This window comes from Cornus florida, unplaced genomic scaffold (genome assembly GCF_030987335.1).
Source record: "Cornus florida cultivar Cherokee Brave unplaced genomic scaffold, ASM3098733v1 CherokeeBrave_3.0.0_Hap2_Chr10, whole genome shotgun sequence".
NCBI classification, from domain to species: Eukaryota; Viridiplantae; Streptophyta; class Magnoliopsida; order Cornales; family Cornaceae; genus Cornus; species Cornus florida.
In genome coordinates, this window is record NW_026775580.1 from 61297166 (window position 1) to 61305492 (window position 8327).

Consider the following 8327-nt stretch of genomic DNA (forward strand, 5'->3'; position numbering starts at 1 on the left):
TCATGCAGTTTTTAAATTTAAAGCAATATAGTCCTCAAAAGATCAAAATCACAGCTAATCATGGACCAATTATAGAAAATCCCCCAAATACACAAGTCATGCTCAAAATTTTGAATTTGAAAACAAACATTATAAAGTAACATTATCCCCAAACTTAAATGGCACAATGTCCTCAATGTACAAAGAGAACAAAAGGAAAGAGTATACCAGTGCAATTAAGACAAAGAATGGCTGGGACAGAAGTATCCAAAGTGGGTGGCATAGCCCCCCCAAACTTGGGATCAACTGTGGTCCTGAAATTTGGCACTTGGATAAACTCATCAGATAACAAAAGGGATAATAACAGTGTACAGTGGTCATACAAGTGTAAATGGGATAGCAACTAAAAATTAGAAAGAGGTAAAAGGGTGGTTCTGAAAATTTTGGGTAGTAGAAGTCACTGGAATGCACCTGATGGAGTCAAACAGATAGCTATAAGAATATGAAAATATGACATCCATAAAGAAAGCATATATAAACAAAGAATAAAATACAATACATCCAGTATCAGAGCTTACAGACACGGCTGCAAAATTAGTATAACAGTATCAAAAACATGATGAGATCACAGATATATAAGATGACAGGAGAAAAGAGATAGAGAGATCAGGAAGAAGAGGTAGGATGGGCAGGTCGCGCTCCGCGCATGTCTCTAGATAGATCTCTGAATGCGGTCATGACATCCGTACGAAGGGTAGCAATATCAGCTCTAATGGAGACAGCATCCTTTCGGAGAGAGACCGTGTCAGCCCGGATAGATACTACAGCATCCTCTAAAGCCTGGAATCGCTCTCCAAAGCCGGGTGTTTGTGCTGGAGCCTCAGGTGTGGCTGGATCGGGAGAATGATGATCCTGAGCCTGCTCCGCATCGTGAATGGGTGACCCAATTAGAGAGTGTTGCTCTGCGTCCTCGGCAGGCTGCTCTAAATCGATGTCCATATGTACGGCAGCGGGATCGACTGGTATGTCGTTCGTTGCCGGGTCTGCTGCTGCTGCCATCTCCTCTGCCTCCAAATCCTCTACTACCTCAACAGCATCATCCTGAAGGCTCTTGATAAGAGCGTTGTAGCTCTTATCCCAGTCCTTCTTTCCGAACGAGCAGGACCCAATCTTAGGATGCTCTCGTGGCTGGAAGGGATAGTGCTTATTACGTAGGATCTGGGTGATGAAGTGGCCGAATGAGATATACTTAGCCCTTTTGGGGCTCTCCTTGCTAATGTAGTCATCATAGAGCTTCCTCATCACGCTCCAGATGAGCGCTGGGATAGATAGCCAATGCCCTTAATAGAATGCGTACAGAGCTGTCAAAAAGTCGCCTCTCCGCTGTATCTTATGGCCAGCTATGAATATGTTGCAGAACAAGACAGAGTCAAAGAACCACAGGTCATCTGAAAGATAGGTCCGGGTGGCATACGTCTCGCCACCGGCATAGTGACCCATGAATAAAATGGCCATGTCTACATATGTGGGCCTATAGAGAGTGGGATATGTGTCCTGTAGCTCTGGAGGGCAATGATGTGGATAGTGGTAAGATCTGGACAATGTATCCACTGTAATAGAAATCGAATGACCATCAATGGTGGTCCTCATCTCCGCCGTGTTACGTGAGGTAGGCCGGAGGTTCTGGGAAAACATCCGTACTAGCCTCGAGTACACTGGGTCTATCATAGGGGCAAGATGGCTGCAAGGCCTCTCCGTAATATATCATCATATGCTGATCAAGTAAGTACCGATCGGGAAAAGAAGTCTGTATCGAAGACCGACTCGTGTGCCACTGAAAGGCGTGAGTATCTACATAATGGCTGGTCTAACTCCTGGGCTGGCTGAGCTGGCTAAGCTAGTGGAGGTGAAGGATGCTCAGCCTCATCTGAATGAGAAAGAGATGCGCCAGCATCAGAGTGTAATCTGCTGTCAGAATGGGGAGAATATATAGGTTCAGCTGGCTCCTCCTGTATGGGGTCCTGGGCATGAGATGGACCTGCCTCGTCATCTAAAGTCTGCCTGCCTTAGCGGTGATAGTGACCCGGCTCTAGTGTGGGAGGTATAAGTTTTCCCCAATTAAGATGGTGTGCACTAGGGTGGTCTTCCCAGTGGGTTAATGCCCGGAATAACCACAGGTCTCGGCTTTATCTGAGATTTGATGTCCAAGTCTTCCACTATTTGATTTCGCATTCAATTCCAAGTTGACAATCATATTTAATTTTGACTTGTGGTTTTGGTTATTGGTGATTTTGATGTTGTTAAGTACATCTATACATTATAATTTTGAATGAATCATAGTATGCTTTTAATGTTGTTAAGTACATTTATGTTTTATGATTTTTAAAGAATCATTGCGAATTTTGATGTTGCTAAGTATATCTATGCTATAATTTTCAAATGTAGTTTAGGAATGATCTTATAGATTCATTTGGAACATAGACGTTAGGTGGCATGACCCACTTTTGTCATTTTCATATTTTAGATTTCAAGTTGATGACTTTGAGAATCTATATTGTTTGCTTCGCATAGCATGCTTCTATGTGGTTTAAATTGCATAAAGGATGCGTTTTATGTTAGAAATGATTTAAGGTAGCTTAAGATGCTCCCTGAGTCTCACCTTTGACATAGACGTTAGGTGGCATGACCCTTTTGAATTGCTTCATGTAAATGTAAAAATCTATAAGAAATCGAGTTGATGCATGCTTATTCCCTACGAATAAACTTGTTTACCCACCCCGAAGTTACTGTGGGTATTTTTCAGGTACAGGATACAAGATTTGGAGATTTGCACTTGCCTTGGGTGGTTTGGAGATTTGAAGCTTCGTTTAAAGTGTTCTTGTTAACATGCATGTGTTTAACATGTTTTACTTTTGGATGATATATTTTGTATACCATGGATGTATGGTATTTTAGAAGCTAAGATGGCTTCCTTCTTGTAATGTGTATCTAAGTACATTTGGAAGTGTTCATTTTGTATATATGACATGAGGCCAAGGGCCATTAAATTTAAAGATTACAAGTATGCTTTCCTTAAAACTCAAGTATTGCGATTGTAGCTCATTTCTGAGAATTTGGGGCTTAGTATGCCAAAACTTGTAAATGTATTGTGATGAGGCCACAGGAATTGTAGCACATCTATTTTATCATATTACATAGACTTACATGCTCACTTTGGCAAAAAATACCCTTCTTGATGAAACAAAAACTTAAGGTTGCATTTTTTTTTTGTTGAGTTTTTACCCTATTCTGTTCTAAGGGCATTTTGGGTATTTTATAATATATATTTTTTTCATTTTTACCCACGTCTTTGTGTAGAAAACTTGATTTTGGAGGGGGTTTTTTCTTTGTGTTTTTCCAGAAAACATCATCTTAGCCCTCAAAAACCCATTTTTTTTCTAAAAAATCCTTGCTGCTAGGTTTTTTGTTGATTTTTAATACAAGTGTACTTGGTACTATTCATCAACTTTTTTTTGAAAAGTGTGATGACCGATCCAAAACTTCCAGGGGTCTTATGGGTGTATTTTAAGATTGTATTTTCAATTGAGGCAATTTAAAAACCTCCCGGAGCCGCATTTCCTTTCCTTTGGGAGTAGCTAGGAATGATTTTCTTGGGGGCATTCTGGGCATTTTTCAATGTATATATATTTTTTATTTCCGTCCACATTGCCGGGTATTAAACTTGATTTTAGGGGGGGTTTCTTCTTTGAGTTTTTCCAAAAAAGTCCATTTAGATGCCTGTTTTTACTCTCAGGTGCAGCAGCAGTGGGTCGGCAGCACTGTAGCTATCATGACCCTCTTTTTATTTTTGACCTTTCTCCCTTGTCCGGACTCCAAATCGAGTAAACTTTTTTTTGAACTTGACTATTTTTTTACTCTCTTTCCAACGGTGTGCTCGGTTGCACTCGAATCTTCCTAGATAATTACCAGTTTACCCTTTTTGCTTTGTATGTCTGTTTTTCTTTGTTTTGCCGTTTCTCCTTTGTCCGGACTCCAAATAATGCGATTCTTGAGTTCATTATGATTAGTTTTTCATTGTATTTCTAGCGGTGTGCTCGATAGCACCTGAATCCATTTTTTGCAAAATAACTATTTTGCCCCTGGGGGCTTATTGCTTCTGCATCTAGATTCATCACCGGGTCAACTTTCAATTCATCATTGATGTATCGGGTTGAAATACTTGGGCTGTCACAGGTGGTATCAGAGCTCCTAGGTTCGAAAACCTTAGGACGACGGGTTTTGGGTGCACATCATGCCTATGTTGCCATACTTATGTGTTTATATGCTTCCCCATAACATGTTTATGTGATTCTATGCTATATGTGGTATGCCGTTGTTTAACATGATTTTATTCTAGTGTAAAGAGCATGACATATGATGTATGCTAGATTTGATTTGTATATGCATAATTATTTTGCATATTTGGCAGGACTTGGGATTAGTCATTGGATGTTTGAGTTGAGGTTGGGTCGTTTGGTGAGTTTTCACTTAGTGCAATGGTTGGTGTTTTTTGGTTTTATTTAGGCACTCTTCCTTGAGGTTGTTGGTGATTGTCCACATGGTTTTACAGTAGTATAGGTTATGGTCGACCTAGCTTTGCTTTTAAGGTAGGTGAAGAGACACCTTTTGTTTAGACTCTCATGAGGTGAGTCATTAGGCATTTCTGTAGTGATGGATTTGTTGGTTTTGGGCCATGATGAGGTTATCGACCTCTTAGGATCCTTAGTTGTTCGGGATAACTCCTCTGGGATTGCGATTTTTGTGGGCGGGTACGTTTGTGGGCGAGTGCTTGGCACTGTCATGCTACCGTACTGGCTAGCTACAAGTGCAGTTCGGATGGAATCAATGTTGGTTTTGTTATAATAGGTGTTGTCCTTTTGATCAATGATGATGATAGTTGTTTTGGGGATCAATCGTAGTGATTGATTTGGTTATTGTTGGTATGGCTATAGTTGTCATTTTCTTTGAGTTTTCTTTCTGTGATGACGCTTTTGGGATCAAGTCGATTAATTGATGTTTGGGTAGAGAGAGCATTGCACTGTTAGTGTCACTTGTAATGTCACCTCTAGATTCAGAGATGGATAGTTAGAGTCTTACCATTGCAGTGAGGGCTCATATTTGTTTTGAGATAAGTTATTGTCACATTGGTTTTTTAAGTCAGTTTATTGCTAGGACTGGTTATTCTTTTTACCTAGACACTCTAGGACACGATGTCCATAGGGTCCATTGTTATATCATTTTTATCTTCTGCAGTTTTATTTTCTACCATATTAATAGTATAATTTATGATATTGCAATGCATGAGTAGGTGGAAATATGTCCACATTTACTTTCTTGTTGTGTGGCATTAGCATACCTTCCTTATATGCTTAGAGATGCCATGTTGTTACTGCGTTTTTGTGACATGACTTTTATGTTTACGTGGAGACGTGCTGCATGAACTTTTGATTTTATCTATGTGAGTAGATTTATTTATTTGGTAGTTGCATTCCTTATCATATGCATGACTTCCATGTTTGGTTTTCCCTTTTGTATCCTTCAGTCGCACGTTGTTTGTGTACCGGTTTCTACAATGGTTTCGTCATGAAATTCTTTGTAAAGGAATTCTCCTCTTTTTCTTGGTTCGTGTTAGGGATTTCACAAGGAGTGAGTCTCTTCTCTTCGTCGCCTTGTGCACAATTTTGGGGTTGGTTGGTTCGTGAGAATCACCATTGTTGTCTTGAGTCCTTAGTGAGGATTTGATGGATTTTAGTCAACCTACTCCCATGTAGGGGGCGAAGTCTTTGACCTTGTTGTCTTTCATTTCAAAGGTGGAGTCGTGGTGTTTTCCTTCTTAGGACTGGTGATTCCCTTTTTTTTGTGTCTTCCCTTGGGGAGTTTTGTCGTGGTTGTTGACGGGCTGTGGTGCTCAGAGTGAGTGGATTGGTGCGAGATCATTTTACGGGGATTTCTGTCCATTTCATCGAGGATTTGTTTGATTCGTGAGGAGAGCTCAATGCTCTCTTGAGAATGTCTTTTGGAGACTTGTTTCCGTTTTGGAGACCTGGATGTGGTTGACTTTTAGGAGAAGTTTTATAGGATCGCTGTTGGATATGGCTTATTTGTGGAGTTTTCTCGTCCTAGTTATGACTAGGCATAGTTTTGAGGAATTGTAGTACCAGTAGTTGTTTATGGGTCAATGAAAATTGAGGAATTTTGATTTAGCTTGGTAATGCCAAGCACAGTTTCAAGCGATTCATTTTGTGACCTTAGTTGTAAGGATTTTGATGTGTGTGCCACGTGGTGGACTTGTATTTCGAGGATTTAGTTATCCATGATAGGGATGTGGATCTGATATTTAATTACGGTGTGATCTTGTAGTTGATCTGTTTCAGGAAGATATGTAGGACTTTTGATGAAATGTCTTGTAGTGAGGTTCATTTTGATTTATGGAGGTTTCCATTTCCTTTTAAGGCTTTGGATTCTTGATTGATGCTGTTAATAGGAGTTATTTGAGACGTTAGAGATGTTGGTTTTGTTGTATTGAGGATTTGGGGCCTTAAGCATAATGGTGCCTATGACATTGTTGTCAGAGTTTGGGATTGGCCAGGATCATCCGGAACGTCTTTGGACCACATTCCAATTCTTACAGATGCCTGGTTCCCACATTGCTTTTGGCCATGATCGTTTTACGACATTGATGTCATTTGTATCGATAGGTTTCATGGGTAGACCTAGTAGGGGGTAGGTTATCAATTGGTGCCTTATACTGTCATACTACCATACAAGTTATGTGCTGTGGGAGGGTGCTGGTTGTTGTCGATGCAACCTTACTGACGAGTAAGTGTGGGCGGGCACTAGGCACTGTCATTGTTACCACACATTTGAGTACGTCGTGGGCAGGTTATGGTCGCTATTCGTACTGCCATGTCGTCTTTGTTTAGTACCTTGATTTGATACGTGGTTATTTTGGAGTTATTTTGGTGCTTGTTTTTTTTGGTTCCTTATGATGGTTCGTCAGGAGGGACATTTACACTTTTTGTCTTCCGTTCCTTTGTCTAACCTTGCGTTCTGTGTGTGAGTTCGGACTTGTTGTGCGGCCGTGTGGTCACTTTTCTTTGAGAGGTTGTCCTGTCGTGAGCACGTGGGTGCGAATGACATTGATTTGTACGTTGTCTTTCAGTTTTGGGATTGCTTTCGTAGCACGTTGTATCAGATACTAGGTGATGTACACTGTAGTTATCCTGGTTTCACCTTTTGTTTTGTTGGGGCTGGATTTCGGGGACGAAATCCCTTTAAGGAGGGTAGGTTGTAATGACCCGGTCATTTTCCTTCCCTACCATTTTTTCAGATTTTCACGGATATTTTTTTTCCGTTGATCTTTCCTTTTTGAGTTTGGTTTCTCATCACTTAGTGTCGTCTCGAGTGCTCTGGAAGGGTTTCCGAGACTCTTTTCCTTGAATTGATAACTTCATTTGAGGACCGCGTCAATTCTATATTTTCATTTTTCGACACTATTCACTTTTCGTCTTTTCCCTAATTTGTCTTTTTCCCGTTTATCATTTTTCCTTGCATAACCTCATTTTTCATGCTCGGATTTGATTCCGGCTTTGCATGCATCCATGATATTTGATTTCCATGATAATTGTATTTTTACTTTTGTAAAAAATACATTCTAGCTATTTACTTTTTCGTAAAAAGGCATGGATGCATACTTTATTGTAATTATTCTTGATTTTGGGGTTTTAGAGTAATTATGTAAAATAATTATTTTTCGTCTTAGGGAATTTTTTTACAATTAAATTTGTAAAATATTTTAAAAATAGACTTTTTTGTAATTTTCAAAAAATGTGACAAGTGTCACATTCTCATGGTGCCACTTGTTGGCATTAGGGTGGAGTAACTTGTAGGCTTAATCTCTTGACACATGGAGGGTGGAGATTCACCCACTTGTTGGCCTAGGATTGGTGCACTTGTTGGCTTAGATGGTTGACAAGTGTAGGCTTAGGATTAAGCCTAGGAATGAGCCTTAGATTTGTGACAAAATAGGCACCAAAATAAGTCTTGCATTAGTGTGTGTGTGAGAGGTAGTGTAAGAGCATATAGTGAGTGGAGGAATATTAGATCCTTCACTCACCATTTTTATTTCATCTTTTTCATTACACTTGTTCTTCAAACCCTAACCTAGCCACCATTGGTGGAACGCTTGGTTAATAGCTTATTTCTTCATTTTGGCTTCCTTCCATTCACCTTAGACCATTAACCTTGGGAGACAAAAGTTTCCTTTCACTATCCTCTTCAAAACCCTTGTTTTGTTTCCCATTTTTGAG